Source organism: Felis catus, chromosome C1 (genome assembly GCF_018350175.1).
Source record: "Felis catus isolate Fca126 chromosome C1, F.catus_Fca126_mat1.0, whole genome shotgun sequence".
Lineage (NCBI taxonomy): Eukaryota > Metazoa > Chordata > Mammalia > Carnivora > Felidae > Felis > Felis catus.
The window spans coordinates 76,290,962-76,308,450 of NC_058375.1; the positions used below are offsets into that span (position 1 = coordinate 76,290,962).

At 42.0% G+C, this 17,489-nt stretch overlaps 1 protein-coding gene across 1 annotated transcript in view; it reads left to right on the forward strand.

Annotated features, from left to right (window-relative positions):
- LOC123379081 overlaps positions 1-17,489 on the forward strand; it is a 125,665-nt gene that overhangs the window by 50,494 nt on the left and 57,682 nt on the right. The window lies entirely within an intron of this gene.

Sequence of the window (17,489 nt, forward strand, 5' to 3'; positions counted from 1 at the left end):
TGTCACCTGGGGAGAGGGATAGGTAAGTGTTATTTCCAACAGAGTGACTCTGGTCCATGCTGGGAACCAGGCAGTACCACAGAAGCCAGCCCAGAATTTGGCCTGACCTCAGGCAGAGCGAAAGCCTACCCTGTGTGGAAGGACACACGAGTGTTGTGATTCCAGAACTCGGTCCTGGGCCTGGTGGTTTTAAGTGCAGCACAACCCCCGGGAGTGCCAGGCCCCTGCCTCAGGGAGAGAGCATGTTGGCAGGGGGTGGGGGAAGGAGGAAGGCAGGAAGAGTGGACCCAACCTCCTTGGAGAGGAATGTGCTGCAGGTGCAGCAGGTTAAGAATGAAGCCTCCTGGGGGCTATTTCCGCAATCTGGCTGTTGTAGATAATGCTGCTATAAACATCAAAGTACATGTGTCCATCGATTAATGAATGGATAATGGTGTGTGTGTGTGTATACGCATATACACATACTCACACAATGGAATATTACTCAGCTGTTAAAAGAATGAAATCTTGCCATTTACAATGACGTAGATGGAGTTAGAATGTATAATGCTAAGCAAAATAAGTCCCATCAGCGAAAGACCAATACCATATGCTTTTACTCGTATGTGGAGTTTAAGAAACAAAACAAGCAAAGGGGAAAAAGAGGCAAACCAAGAAACAGAATCTTTAGAGAACACACTGATGGTAACCTGAAGTGAGTGGGGGGATGGGTGAAATAGGTGATGGGGATTAAGTTGTGCCCTTGCTGTGATGAGCACTGGGTGATGTATTTAAGTGTTGAATCATATATTGTGCACCTATAATTAATATAACACTGTTAGCTGGAATTTAAATAAAAACTTAAAAAAAAAAAACTACATACAGTGAAACAAAAATAATGAAGCCTCCTTTAAGAAATGCCAGGAAATGGGACACCTGGGAGGCTCAGTCAGTTAAGCGTCTGACTTTGGCTCAGGTCATGATCTTGCGGTCCGTGAGTTCGAGCCCCGTGTCGGGCTCTGTGCTGACAGCTCAGAGCCTGGAGCCTGTTTCCGATTCTGTGTCTCCCTCTCTCTCTGACCTTCCCCCGTTCATGCTCTGTCTCTGTCTCAACAATAAATAAACGTTAAAAAAAAAATGCCGGGAAAGACCTAAAAATTCCTGCTATTGAATGATTCCTAGTGTTAGAGGCTTTGTTTCTCTTACATGTCTTCAGGTATGTGTTCCATTGGCCGAAGTCAAGAGCACAGATGTGGGAGTGAGAGGGAGTGTGGCTGGGTTCCCAGCCATGATGCTGCGTGTTACTGTTGATGCCTGGCACTCGCTGGGGTATGGTGAGCCTGCCTGGGGTGCTGGGCTAAGCACTGTCCGTGAATTCCCTCAGCTCGCCTTCACTGCGGTCTGGAGTTACTATTACCACCCTTATTGTACAGCTGAAGAGACTCAGGCTCAGCTAATTGAAGTAATTTGTTGAAGGCCAAACAGGGTAGGTTAGAGCACTGACTCTAGTGTCAGGTTGCCTGAGGGTAACTCTTAATTTTTTTTTAATTTTTAAAATTCTATAATTATTACTTTTTTTTTTTACTTAAGTATCTTTTATGCTTAAGATTCCAGTATAATCAACATACAGTGTTACGTTAGTTTCAGGTGTACAATATAGTGATTCAACAATTCTCTACATCACTCAGTGCTCATTGAGATAAGTGGAGTTTTAATTTCTTTCACCTGTTCACCCATCACCCATCCTCCTCCTGCTGGTAACCATCAGTTTTCTCTCTATAGTTAAGAGTCTGGTTTTTGTTTGTCTCTTTTTTTCTTTTATTTTTTTCCACACGTAAGTGAAATCATATAGTGTTTGTCTTTCTCTGACTGACTTACTTCACTTAGCATTATATATTCTAGCTCCATCCATGTCATTGCATATAGCAAGATTTCACTTTTATGGCTAAATAACATTCCATCGAATATAGATATCTCTTCTTTATCCATTCATCTATCAATGGTCACTTGAGCTGCCTCTATAATTTGGCTGTTGAAATAATGCTGCAATAAATGTAAGGGTGCATGTATCTTTTTGAGTTAGTGTTTTTGTATTCTTTGGGTAAAAGCCCAGTAGTGCAAGTACTGGATCATATGGTAATTTTATTTTTTAATTTTTTTGATGAATCTACATACTGCTTTCCACAGTAGCTGCACCAGTTTGCATTCCCACCACCAGTACACAAGGGGTCATTTTTCACCACATCACGTGAGAATGAATCTGGAAATGCCTCATGGGCTGTGCAAGCTAAGGAATACTCACTTGTGTGCTTACTTAGATCAGTGTCTTAGATGTTTGCTTTACTTTCCTTGCCATCATCATCACTCATTGAGCTCCTCTTAGGAGCATAGTCAAGAGATGACACCCATCCTAAGAACCAAATGCAAATGGGACTAGTAACGTGCTAAAAACTCAGAAGGGAGGGGCGCCTGGGTGGCTCCATTGGTTAAGTGTCCGACTTTGGCTCAGGTCATGATCTCACTGTTTGTGAGTTTGAGCCCCGCATCGGGCTCTGTGCTGACAGCTCAGAGCCTGGAGCGTGCTTCGGATTCTGTGTCTCCGTCTCTCTCTGCCCCTCCCCCGTTCGCACTGTCTCTGTCTTTCTCAAAAATAAATGTTAAAAAAAAATTCAGAAGGGATGGCGCCATACTAATCTGGGATAGGCAGGGAGTGCTTCCTGAAAGACAATGGCCAGTGCTTATGTGGCACTTCCTATTTTCTAGGCATGGTATATATGCTTATTTTATATATGAGTAAACTGAGGCACAGATCTGCAGAATAACTTGCCTGAGCTTATGAGAGACAGATACAGAAAGAGGGAGGGAGAGTCAGAATTCAAACCCAGTCTCAGTCTGTTGCTAGTTTCCTGTGCCTATGGGCTGGGCCTTGAATAATACCCTGACAACAACAGTAGTAGAAACTACTCTTTTTAAGTAACTGCTATATGTCTGGTAATTCACTTCAGTATATTATCATATTTGTTTCTGAAAATAACCCAATGGAAAAGGATTATGACACATACTTTGAAGATGAGGAAATAGGGGTGCTTGGGTGGCTTAGTTGGTCAAGCATCTGACTTCTACTCAGGTCATGATCTCATGGTTTATGGGTTCGAGCCCCACGTCAGGCTTTTGTGCTGACAGTTCAAAGCTCAGAGCCCAGAGTCTGCTTCAGATTTTGTGTCTCCCTCTCTCTTCCTCTCTCCTGCTCATGCTTTGTCTCTCTTTCCCTCAAAAATAAAAAATCAACATTAAAAAAATATATTTTAAAAAAAGATGAGGAAATAAAATCTGAGAATTTGTTGATAAATAAATGATGAAGAAACTTGCCCAAAGGACTTGAATTATTAACTAGCAGATCTGGGATTCAAATCCAGGTTAAACTGGCTCCTATGTTAATGTTCTTTTCTTCTTGCTGTCCTTATCTGGCATAAAGTACCAATGAGGAAGTTAGACCATACAGGTAGCTGTGGTGACTGGGCTGTGTGTGGTATTGTAATGACCAGTAGGGACCATGGTATGGCTAGACGTGTGTATGTATATTAGATAAAGCTTGGGAGATGCTGTGATCATTTAAAACGAGATTCAACTATTGAAATCCTTCAACAGTCAAAGGCTCTTCAGTCATAGGTAAGGGGGTATCTGCAGATGAAAGGGGATTTCTCTCAGTTACCCTGATTCTAAGACATTATGTCTGCTAACTGTCCTGGGCTTGCTCCAAATCTCTTTGAGTTTGCTATCTTGTCTCCATCCTGCCTTTTTAGCTTCATCTAAGAGTAGCTTCATCTTTACCTACTAAAGCTAGCAGGTAAAAACACAGGACACCAACTAAATTAGAATTTCTGATAAACAACAAATAAGTTTTAGTGTGAGTATGTCCTATGTAATATATGTATGGCAGCCATATGTAAGAGGTATGTAGAAAGGCCCATTTCCCACCCATGGTGTCTCACTGGAGGCCAGGATCCAGTTCTGGTGACAGCTTAATAAATGGATTTACATGCCTCAGGGAAGGTTGCCCCACACATGGTGCTCTAACCTTTGTCTTGTGCTTGGTCACTCAGAAGAAGCCCAGCCAGCCAGGTTTTACTTCCTCTAAGCTCACAATTCCATGTTCAATGACGACTTAGGAAATGGGATACAGAATAAAACCAGCCTCAATGATACTATGTCAACCGTGTCAGTAGATTTACTTCCTTGTGGTGCAGCACATCACATGTCCTTCATGTGGCTTTATTGGCTACCAGGAGGTCTTCTTGCAAATAAGGCGTCACTGACTGCATTTACTGGGCTTACTTTCCAGTCCTCTCTTTGCTTGATATCCATGGCCCACCCCAGTTGAAGAGAGCACACCACCTCCAACACGGGCATGCTGCCAACAGAGCAGATGGCCTTGAACCTTGGCATGCCAGGAAACCATTAGGTTCATCAGTGTGAGCAACAGGGGGTAAGTTTCTATCTGCAAATGTGGAACTAACAGCCCTTGCAAGGCCAGGGACAGATGCCCTCTTAATCCAGGTGGGCTGACCTTTCAGACCCAGATACGGTCTCCATGGAGCCACAAGTATAGAGCATGGCATAAAAGACTGACCTCAGGAGAGTGGGGTGTGTGTGGAGAGGAAGCGGGTGCTGAAATGGACAAAAAGCTTCATTCCTATCTCGCTAGCAGGCTTTGGGGGCCAGGGTTGCTTGGGGGTGACAGCTAGAGAATTCACCAGGAGCCTGCTTTCCGTTGCTGTTGAGTAATCAATCCCCTGTAGAGAAGCAGCAGGCCTGCCAAAGGACAGGCTGTGTTCTAGTTCTTATACTGGAGGTCACAGTTTTCCCCTTAAACCTGACTCCTTGGGCACCTGCTGGTCCAGCGGACACAGGTAAAATGAAAGAACCTTTCCTTAAATTGGTACTGAGAATTGAAGAAGACAGCAGTGATAGAATAAAAAAATTTTTAGAAAGATATTGAAGTGTCCACTTGGTTTTCTTTTAACCTTTCTGCTTAAAAATGCTTGATTGTGTGGAAACGTCCAATACTATAGAAATGTACAAGAAAACAAAAGTCTCTTTTTGAAGTCTCTTTTAACACACATGCCCAAGAGATAATTACTACTAATAATTTATTGTGTATTTGGGCAGATACTTTTCTGTGAATAGCAGGTGTCCACTTTGAAATCATAGTTTTCTTTAGATCAAACAATTTGGATTTTTTTCTTCTTCATTGAAATGTTCCTGTCAAGGTAGAAGGCAATAAAAATACCTATATTTAGTGAGAACTAACCTGTCATGCATGAGTCTTTGCTTATTCCTACATTCAGTGAAATTACTGGACTTTTTTTCTTCCAGATTTAATGGTCACATTATCAATTTAATGCCATTTGGTGTCAAACAATTTCACATTTGGGAATATTGATGTTATGGTTTAGATGTCACTAAAATTCTTTTTTTTAATTTTTAAATGTTTATTTTTTAAATATTCTTGAGAGAGACAGAGCATGAGCAGGGGAGGGGCAGAGAGGGAAGGAGACACAGATTTAAATGTTTATTTTTAAGAGACAGAGAGGGAGGGAGGGAGGGAGGGAGGGAGGGAGGGAGGGAGAGAGAGAGAGAGAGAGAGAATCTGAAGCAGGCTCCGGGCTCTGAACTGTCAGCACAGAATCTGATGTAGGGCTCGAACCCACCAGCTGTGAGATCATGACCTGAGCCTAAGTCAGATGCTTAACCAACGGAGCCACCCAGGTGCCCCTAAAGTTTCAGTTTTAAGTGGCCTCCTTGGATCTTCTTTGTATGCTATTCTTTTAGATCATTTGGATGTTGCCCAGATTTTCTTCCCCTGCTGTAGTACTGACCTCTTTTCTGACTTCTGAGCCATTTATACAAATGTATGCTGGACACAAGTCGTAAAATGTCTCACATGCCCCTCAAACTGAGTGCCCTCATTTGAGCCTCAATCCAATAATGTTAAATGCACCATCATTCATTAGAAATCCATGTGAATAATCTTACTTTCCTTTCTCTGTCCCTTCCATAGCCCACATCCAATTTGTCACCAAGACCAGGAGATTTTATGACCTAAATATTTCTCAAATCTTTACTTTTAAACATCCATGCTCCTTAAATCCAGTCCCTGAAAATAGGCCAGTTATACCCTGCCAAACGACAATTTCAATAGAAAAAACATTTTGCTACAGAAAGTTGAAACACTTGTCCAAGCACCCAGCTCTCTGTAACCTGGCTTAACCCAGAAGTGGAATTTGGAGACCCTAGAGGAATGTATTGACTCTCTCCTCCAGGAAATCCTTCCAACCATTCCTTTGGGCTGGGCTGGGATTGTGGATAGGATGTACTTGAAAAGTACCCGCAGCACAGCTGGAATATAGTCCCACATAAACAGTTATATCTATCTTAACAGATACTTAAGAAAGGGTAATTTATGGCAGTTGAGTAAGGCTGCCTGGAGAGAAGGGCTCTGTCCCTGCTTTAAGATGAGCCAAGAGAGTATCTCTGGAAAGGTCCAGATTTCAACTATTTCAACTGAAGGTAGTTTTGAGTCTGTTCCAATGTCAAAACAAATGTGTGATCAAGGGCCCAGAGTTTTACTCCATCTAATAAGGCCGGACTGGGAAATGCTGAAATAGATTTAGCTAGATGCCTGACTTGACAAAAGAAAAACAAAACACAAATAGCTGCAGCATACTCAGCTTTAGCAACCCTGTGTCCTGGTACGTCCTAATCCCCAAGATAAACAATGCTATAGTGTGCACCAAGGTAAATGAATGAGGCTCCTTGTTGCCTGAGATGAATATCTATGAATCAGTGAGGAGCTGGACCAGTGCTGCTAAATATAATAACCACAGGGTCAGAGTAGATATTTTGTCACCCCCCATTTTAGCAATGTGTAACAACCGGTACTAATTGTCCTCTAAGGCAACATCTAAGTATGACAAAGTACTTGTCTGTCTGCTCTAAATAGCAGCAGGCAGTGGTGCTAGTGGGGGCAGGGTAAGTCTTCAGTCATTCCATCTAAGTGCCATACATTTTTTTTTTCACCTGAAAAACAGGTTTTGGAAAAGAGCACTGGTATTTCCCTATATCAAAGAAAAGGGAAGTGTGCTGTTATCACGAGACACAGATTTTTGAGGCAAGCCAAGGATCAGAGCCCTCTGGTCCTCATTATTCTCCAGAGATTTGTTTTCTCTACATTTGGTTTGAGTAGCTTTTGGTTTTAAAAATTACATGACCTAGAACAGTAATGCTGGGGTGGGATGGGGCAGGAACAGCCATGCTTCAGGAAAATCAAACTTAGTGTGTCTGGACCATCATGAGCTGAAAATCCTGAAGTCAGCAGAGAACTTAGCCTTCTTTTTGCACCTTTTTATAGCCCTTGGATTCCTAGGATTTGACAATATCTCTGAGGGTGAGTGACAGGCCCACATCTGGAAACATTAATTGCCTTAGTCATCAAAAACACTGGGATCAAAAAGATGGAAAGATGATGTTTCTTTTGAGGGAACCAAGTCTGTGGGCCCCGTCATTGTGCACATTTGTGCCCTAGGAATCCACCAGTTTCTTGGGAATTTGGTATACACTATGACCGACCTGAGGAAAGTACTCATTTATCTTCGTGTTCCCTTGTGTCCCTCATCAACTAGATGTAGAATGGGTCCTCTATAATCTTTGAGAGAATGGACGCTGGAACAGTGAAATGGTTTTGCAATCAGCACCAGTGTGGAAATTACTAGTGAACAGATGAGCTCTAGAACCTCTACAAGAAAGATGCAATGTCTTCTGAAAACGAACCATTCTTCTGAAATAAAAAAGCTAACGGTGATATAATTTACCTGAAGATGGAACTGTAGCCAAATTCTACCACAGTTCCACCTGTGAGGTCAAGCAGAACAAAACATCTGGGGTTAGTAGCAAGGCTTGTTTTCATGTTCACGGCTTTAAGGAAATTGGGGAAGGTGCTATAAACTGCCCCAAACCGAAGCAGACATTTTGCAATATTAAACCTCATTATATCGGTTGCTTAATATAATTTGCAATGATTTTTTTTTTTCAGCTGGACAACTTTTCTTAGGTATTAAACACCTAAGTAGGCTAAATATCAGCACACAGGGTTTCTCTTACGCACTTGACAGAAAAGCCAGATACCTAACTTCAAAAGGGAACTTCGAAGGAAGCCTTAAACTCTGACATGGCGTAAGAAATCAGGAAAATTCTAAAGCATCACAGAACACTAAAGAAATGTGATGAGGTACTGCTTTCATGCAGCACGTGGGGCAGTACAGCGATGTTGCCATGGGACAGCGCATTTTGCCAGCCACCGTAGTTAAGCGCACCGAATTCATCTCCCACATTCCAACACGTCTGTTCTTTTGTTCTTTCACAGCAAAACTGTTTTTCTTTAAGCCCTCATGCTTCAGGTGGTAAAACATGAAATGGATTTTTGAAGGCAAATGCTTATTTGGTTTATTCCTTGTTTATGTCCTTGAACTTTCTTGCCAGAGCAGAGTCTGAATGTCCAAAGACTACCAGGTGGTTTCCTGGCTTGGATGAAGGAATAAAATGACTCTTTTCATTCACTGCATTGCAAAAGTCCTCCTTATCTGGTATGATCAGGCATCGCAGATGGTGCCCACTGGGGTTTTATAAAAAGTGTAATCTCTAAAAAGAGACTTTTCCTTTAATTTATTTTTTAATATTTGTTCATAGTCCAAAGAATCATTGCCAATAGTGATGCATCTATAATAAGAGTTAACAAGAATTGTGGATTTTTTAAAAGTTTTATTTATTTTGAGAGAGAGTGTGCATGAGCAGGGGGAGGGGCAGAGAGAGAGAGAGGGAGAGAGAATCCCAATCCACTGTCAGTGCAGAGCCTGATGTGGTCGAACTCATGAACTGTGAAATCATGATCTGAGCTGAAACCAAGAGTTGGACGCTTAACTGACTGAGCCAGGCGGGTTCCCTAAGAGTTGTGGATTTTTTTAAAGCCTTATTAAAAGCCTGGTCATTTAGCATGGAATACTAATGATGCCCTATCCAGCACTGTGTTTGTGCAGAGTCAATGCCCAATAAATGTAGGATAAAGAATGCGCCTTGATTTTGGGGCGCTTGGGCAGCTCAGTCAGTTAAGCAGCTGCCTTTTGGTTTTGGCTCAGGTAATGATCTCACGGTTTGTGAGTTCGAGCTCCGCGTCAGGCTCTGTGCCAATGGTGCGGAGCCTGCAGAGGGATCTCTCTGGCCCTCTTTCTCTGCCCCTCCCTGGCTGTCTCTCTCTGTCTCTCTCTCTCAAAAAAAAAATTAATTAAAAAAATTAAAAAAAAAAAGACTGCATCTTGATTTTGAGAGACCCAATCTAAGAAGTAATTATAACGATGATTTCTGGGATTGTTTCTGGGCTTACTTTAAAAAAAATTCAGATACTTTATCTGAGGAGGTATTGTTTGCAAAATTTTTCCCCCTAAAGAATGATCAGCTGTTTCCTTCTACCCTAAGGGGAGAGCAAATCTGAGGTGGATTTTAGTTTTAGCTAGAGAGAATTTGGTTAGAGGCAGTGAAGGGCTGTGGTGAAGTTTTGTCAAATCCTGGACTGAGCGATGGTGTGTGTGTATCCATGTGCCGGTGAATCTCCTTTAGAGAAAGGATATTTTAAAATTGGCAAACACTTCTGCTTTGGAATGGTGTAAATCAGATCTTGATTGCAGGCAGGGATGACAGTAGATGGTCATGCAGACCACTTGTGTCTTAGACTACATCTGTTCATTTCATTCTGAGACCCCACACCTTTGGAGGACGGTGGGTGGCTGGCCCATTGGTCGGTCATGGAAGGGGAGCCCACAGGTCATCTCCACTCCATTCTGCAAGTAGCTTCTCATCCTGTGCACACCCCCCTCCCTCAGACAGCCCACCTCTCTAGCTCTTCCCTGTCCCTGAGATCTCAAGGGACAGAGAGTTTCCCGTTGCCAGTGTGTTGCTGCTTAAAGATTTTCCAGGATTTAAGTGTAATCCCCAAGGTGTTGTTAAACATACAGCATTAAGTGCAGCACTGGAGGGAGGCAGTGGGATTTAAGTTTCCTTTGAGACCATCACTTTTATTAAAGGAACTCCCTTACCCAAGGAAAGAAAGAAGAGAGACAGTAAAGAACCAACGGTGGTTATGTAAGAGTTAGTGTGCAGTGTGCTTGTCAAGAATAGAGAAATATTGGGAAATAATTTTGGGCACAAGGGGAGCAGGTCAAATAATTAAAAGTCCGGGTTTATGATGCCACATATAATATGGTCCTTGGGGCCCTTTTTCTCTAGAACTCTTGGATTAAATCTGTACGTGATATGTTGTTTCAGGACCATGGAAAAGCTAACATACAGATTAAAGTGGGCATTATAACAAGGAATAACATCTAGTGACCGGGGTGGAGTGGCAGAGGTGTGGGGGAAATACGGGAGTAGATGTTCATGTTTCATTAATGAGAATTTCCAGGTGACTAGAGTGGATGGAGTGAGCTTCTATTACTCCAAATGAATCTGGATCTGGGATAAGAAAAGAAACAGAGATATAAATAAATATGACCACAAAAGTCAAGGTTCTCTGATACTGAAGGATGAGGAGTATCAAGAGAAGAGAGAGAAACTCTCAACAATTCCTGGAAAGGCAGGCCTAGTGGTAGTATTTCATATTCCTTGACCCTGAAATGAAGTAAATTTCAGTCACATGAGCAGCAGCTAATGATAAGCATTGAGCTCATAATCCCAAGAGGTGAAAACAGAAGCAACTTTTTAAAGAGGTAAAATAAATTCATGGATGGCAGGTTCATGAAAGCTAATTAAAGGAAATACTGATTTATGTGGAAATTTTTCATGAGCCTGGGGATTGGTGTCATGAAGGATAGCCTTTATCTCTCTGGATTAGACACTCACTGCCATAGTGTCTCCCCACCCAAAGGATGATTGTCTTCTCCTTTTATCTGGGTGACGGACTTCTATCCATGCGTCACAACCCATCTCAGGTTGCCTTTGGGAAACTATCTGATTCTTCCTATTTCCTACATAGTAGTCCAGTCCTTCCTTTTCTCAACTACTTTTCATGTACAAACCTCTATGAAGATCTGTATACCACATTCTGACTTTGTGTTTACTTCTCTCTACCTTGCTTAACTGTGGGGACTCATCTGCCACTGGCATTGAGCATGTTCTAAAAGAGAGGCCCAGTGTTTACAACGTTTAAAAAAATTTTTTTTAATGTTTATTTATTTTTAAGACAGAGACAGAGCTTGAGCGGAGGAGGGGTAGAGAGAGAGGGAGACCCAGAATCCGAATAGGCTCTAGGCTCTGGGCTGTCAGCACAGAGTCTGACACGGGGCTCAAACTCATGAGCTGTGAGATCTTGACCTGAGCCCAAGTCTGACACTCAACCGATGGAGCCACCCAGGCACCCCTGTGTTTACAACATTTTTAACCTAAAGGGATAAGATGCAATTTTTTATAGCCATTTTGGATCCAATTCAGTACTTATCTTTTCTGTTGAATGAAATCATTACCTAGACAATCAGTTTGTCCTTATTCTGAATGTGGGGGGGGGGGGAGGGAACAAAAACTCTCAATGATTTATTAGAGTTTCTGCAAAAGCTTCCTAATGATACCTCCCAATTGCCTCCCCTCCCCAGTAACCTTCAAAAATATCCTTTTAAAATGTAGGTCGAGTTGTGTCAACCTCTTCTTTCAAAGTTTAGGTGCTCCCCATTGTCAGTAAAGTGAAAGCCTTCAGCATGACACACAAGATCTCTGTACTGCCTTCAGACCTCACCCAGACCTCACCTCACACCACATCCTCTGCTACCACTGCTCCAGGCGTGGGGAGGCACTTAGAGTGCCTTTCTTCTCTCTTGTTCTTTTTCCTTTATCATCTTCCTGGTCTTTCTTCATCCTCTCTTATGGCTGAGTGACAATGTCACCTCAACTCTCCCCTTCTATTTTTTCACCCAGGGACTGGTTGTATCTCCCTTTAGCATCTGTTTAGAGAAAAATGCCTTTATGTCCTCTCCCGCACCAGACTGAGTTCATGGAGCCTTGAAATCCCTATCACTCTGCCTGGCACCAAGTTGACAATACACTGGTTGCTTTTCATCTCCTACCCTGGAGATACTGTTCAAAGATGTGATACCAAGAGTTCCAAATACTGAGAAGAAGAGGTTAACAATATTAGGATGAAAACAGACTAAATATCTTCCTATTTCATTTCCCCTCAAGAGTGAAGGTGAAACAGATGGAAATGCATGGTACTTAAAGGATGTTTCCATAAATTATTCTGTGTAAAAGACACCTAGGAGCCCACTCAGTCATGAGAACTCAGGCCATTCAGCCTTTGTTTTCACTGATTTTTCTGTTACCTTGTAACAGCCAGGCACAAAATAATGCTAACTGGGGAGGCTTATCTAAGGACATCTTATTAAAAAAAAAAAAAACTAAAAAAGTACCTGGGAAGGTATAAAGGTGATGTTGAAGCCTTAGGAAGGGGAGATAAAAGGTATTATATGTTTGTCAGAAGCAGTAGTTGAGCCAGTCCTTAAGCACCCAACAAAAAAATATAGGGCATTGTTTATCTTCCAAGATGGCACACCTTCTTCAGTCTGCCTCCCACTATTCAGTAAGTAGGTACGGAAGTAGGTACGGAGTGTCTTGTATGTGGCAGGCATCCTGCTAGCGGTTGGGGAAACCACCCCATCTCTACTCCCGGGACCCTGTGGTCCAGAAGAGGAGGCCTTGTGACGTAATTACAAGAGGAGAGTGAGTTCTGTGAATTGCGAGAGGTGCAGAGCGGAGGAGGGTGTGTGCACCTCTGGTTGAGTGGGTCTGAGAAGGCTTTATGAGCACACTTGAGTTGTATCTTGAAGGATGAGTAGGTCTTCACCGATTTCCAGTGGAAGGCATTTTTGGTGAAGGAGATGGCCTGGTCTAAGGCACAAGGCAGTGAAAACTCATGGTGCTATAGCGAGTAGACTCCACGAACATTTGTATCAAGTTACCTCATTTTTTAGAACATAAACTTTGGGACTGAATCCCTTTCCCTAGGGAATTGCTGGTTTGGAGCATGAATGTGGATCTAAGTGTGCCTTCTTCCTACATCTTTAGAAGTTGAGCTGCTCTATGCACCTGGTTTTAGAGGGGTCTCCCACTCTTAACCAAGGTTAGAGCTTTCTTAGACATTCTCATTCTTACTAACCAGCATTCTTGGAAGTAGAGTTGGACAGGTAGAACTTGGGACTACCAAATACAGGGGGCTGATTCACTCATTGAGCATCCTCTCTAACGTTCCTTGGGGGAATGCAACCATTGGACTGTGCCACAGGGTAGCAAGGGAAGGGACCTGCAGCTGTGTGTGGTTTGCCTGCTTGAGATCCATTCTGCCTCTATTCTAGAAAGTTCTATTAACTTGCTTTAGTTCTTTAAGTGTGCTATCCTGTTGACTAATTCTGAAACGTTGGGCGATACTATAGAGAACTCTTTTTTTCATGTTTATTTATTTTGAGAGAGAGAGCGCGAGAGAGAGCGCGCGCACGCACCAGCATGGGGAGAGTCAAAGAGGTGAGAGAATCCTAAGCAGGTTCCACGATGTCAGCATAGAGCTCGACACAGGGCTGTATGTCATGAACTGTGAGATCATGACCTGAGCATCAAAATCAAGTCAGACGTTTAACCCATTGAGCCACCCTGGAGAACGTTTGATTGGTGGCTGGGGACTTTGATCCTACTGTTGAGTTGTTGTTTTGGTCTTTTGAGTAGGGCAAGTTGGCATAGAGAATTAGGATATGTCACTCAAGTGGTCTAAACAGAGGTAGGAAGGAGATACAAGAGAGAAAAGGGGCTGGATTCTCACAGGTATTGCCTCATTGCTGTGTCTCACTTTCTCGCTTCCCCTTAGACAATGCTTTCGTTAAATCACTACCACAGTGAGTTAATTATGAAAAGCCAGAAGGGTCTTTTCTCTTCTTCCCTTCACATTTGGATAAAACATCTGACTCTATAACATTATTATTATTTTTTTATTATATGTATCTGGTGGCAGTGATCTGTCATCGAGATTAATTTTGATCTGTGGACAAGTACCCTAATAAATGTGCTGATGAATTGTTCTTGACGTTATGAGTGAGCAAGCTCCTTTTTGGGCTGGGCATGTGTTCATTGGCTGAATATGAATTCTATACCCAGCACACCCTGCGAATCTGGCTTAATCTGTAAAAAGAGTGGGGAACCATGTCCTCAAAGTAGCAGGGCTAGAAGTGGCAGGGCCCCTGCACATGATGGTACAGGTTGGGCATTGCGAAACTCTAGGGGGAGCCATTTGCACATACGATTTAAGTGGCACCCATTAGGATTAATTACATTGCAGTCTTTTTCTCCCAGGTTTTATAGTTCTTGAGCCACCTTTTCAGTCACATCTCCCCTCACTTTTATTTTTTCCATCCTTCTTCATCCATTCCTAAGGCCACTTGGGGGTTTTACAGATTTGTACATATTTAGTATTAAATTTGTCAGGATAGGCCAGGTTATGCTGCAGTAACCAATAGTTTCACAATCTCAGAAGCCTAAATAACAAAGATTTATTTCTTGCTCACTCTTCATGTCCATTGTGGGTTGGCTGTGGGCTGGCTGTGGGCTCTGCTCCCAGTCATCCTCAGATCCAGGCAGAGAGACATTCATTACTCCACATAGGGAAAAGGGGACCAGGTGAACCACACAGTGATTCTTAAAGCTTCTGTTTACATATCAGTGGTCAAAGAAGTTTAGACAGCTATGAAAGAGCAAGGAAACCTAACCTTATCATATGTCCTAAAGGATGAGACCCAGAGCATCTGGGAACAACCCTAATGACTGCCATGGGTGTAGTGAAGAGGGTAGTAGGATCATGGACTTGGAGCTCAGTCCACCACAGGTTTGAATCCTGATTCTGCTTCTTGTTTCATGCTTAATAAGTTGCAAACAAATTACATTATCTCTCTGCACCCGTTTCCTCTCTGTATAATAGAGACAATAATAGTACTTTCTTGGTAATGATGGTCATCCAGTGCCAGTTACATAGTAGGGTAACCAACAAATTTCTTTTCTCTTATGCCCCCCTGCCTCACTCTCCACCTGGGGTCCCCTATGGTGCCAGTGCTTTGTGTTAGTCTGTTGAATAAGGGGGGAAACTCCCCCCATCTTCCAGGCAGCAAACAAGAAAGCCCTGGTGACATTTGCCAAAGCTCATGAAAATAGCTATTAGGAAGGCAAACTGTGCTTAGAAAAATATTAATTGGACTTTAAGCTCATTAGGAATTAAAAACAGCAACAAAAATGTTCACCTTTAGCATAAAGGAAAAAAAAATCCTTGAGAGCCACATAGCCTCCCCCTAAAATGCGTAGCTAACTGACCCTCTGTAAATGCCCAGAGGGTTCTCTTTGCCTGGCTACCGAGGTTCAGGACAACACAGCAGACGCAAGTGACTTCAGGATACCTTTCATGCTTGGCAGGCGTCCCCATTTTATTTATGATATCAAAGCTGCAACGCTGTGTTCTCTTCTGCGGAAGACATAAAAGAGATTCAGAAGTCATCCAAATCATCTTGTAATTAATGTTACCATGCACGCCCAGGACATTAAAATGTTAACAGTGTTAGAATCGTGTGCTTTGGAATACCGAGTGAGGGCTTTATTAGAGAGAAATGCTCAGCAGATGTCATCCACCCTAATTGAGGACATCAGGGTGCCTGCTGCTCGTTCTTATCAGTGGTGCAGAGGGTTTTTTTTTAATTTATTCATTTTCTTTACTGCTAGAATCTGCTCTCATTATTAGACTATCTTGTCACTCATTTGCATTTCAAGTGCTGGGACTGGGGGGGGGGGGTAGCAGCTATCTGCCTTAGAAGAACACTTCAAGGGTTACTCTATCAAATAGCAGCACAGTAGCACAGTGAATCTGACATCTGGGTTATCTTATTCCCAGATGCTCTGTGGTGTCATTAGCAGGATTAATCTTAGCTTTAATTTCATAATGATTCTTATTCTAATATATGTGAATGAACACAAAGTCTCTTGACTCATTATCACCAATTTACCCAAGATATGTAATCAGGCTCTTACATTCACCAACATTTATTTTTGCTAATACATCTAAAATTGTAGATTAAGCAAATACAGTTAGTTCCAGCTGAGTGAATGCCTACCGAGGTAGCACTGTAGTATTTATGTTTTAATTAAAGGACATTAATGGTGTTATTTTTAAATATGTACTGACCAAAAATGTGTTCATGGGGAACGGTAACGTCGTTGTTCGAGCAGCGTCCGGCTGTAAAATTAGTCACAGCAGCATTACATTAGAAGCCATTACCCACTTCTTTTGCAAATTATTGAAATTCCCTCTGTTAATTATGTTTTTAACCTTTATAAATAAGATGGAAGTACGTAGCCTCGATTCCAAACAACTCTGCTCCCCTAAGGAAACAGCACAGCGGGTCCTTACTGGTGAGAATAATTGTAATTATAACAAATTGTAATTTGTGGTTTTCATTCCCATTCAAGGTGACCATGCCACATCAAATATTGTCACTGTCAGTTCATGACTCAGAGTAGCCAAAAGGCCATTTCTCCTCTCATTTGACACTAAGTTTCGTAATAGCCTTAAAGGGGGCAGGCAGGGCGGGAGGACGAGATGGGGATGCTCTAGCAAATTCCAGCTCTCTCTTCACTTACTTCAACACTGGACTAACTTTTTTCATTTACCAGCTGTTGTCACCCAGCAGCATGTAGTGGTTTATTATTGATGGATAAAATGTTCAAACATTTAAAGAAATGAAAGTCAGCTTTGCATTTTTAATTAATTAATTAAAAGTACTGTAAATGCCAGCTTGTTAATTGCTTTGCACCTGCAAGCCAACACAGGTTTTGTGCACTCTTTCTTTGAATATTAAATTTTTTCTCGCATGTCTTTATAATGCTTGGGAAGTCTCTCCAGCAAACATATTAGTAAAGAGTAAATATTGAATCTTAGACAAAACTCATGGCTTCATCTTTCACTGTACCCAGAATAGGATTTAAAGGAGGATTTAGATTTCCAAGGCTTCTAATTAAGTAGTGATAATCAGGCTTTCTGCTGAGGGTCACTTCCTGGGAGTAATTTGAGTTATTAAAATGCATGTTTTTGTTTGTTCTGCTTTGTGAGCTAAAACTGATCCCTTTTAATATAGCAGCAAATATGCAAATTGGTGTTTCATTATATTGTGCAATTTATGGCAATCTTCTCTAATTTACTAAAAGGTCAGGAGCCTGACCTTGTCATTCAAAAATTTTTTTTTCCTGGTAAAGCTAAACTAATTATGTGGATTTTTTTTTTAATGAAACTCTGAAAGTGTGCAGCATGGTAAAGAATGTGACAAATTTAACTTTCACTTAGCTCTTATATTCATCAAGATGGCCTTCAGTTTTGTGTCGATCCCGGTAACAAAGAG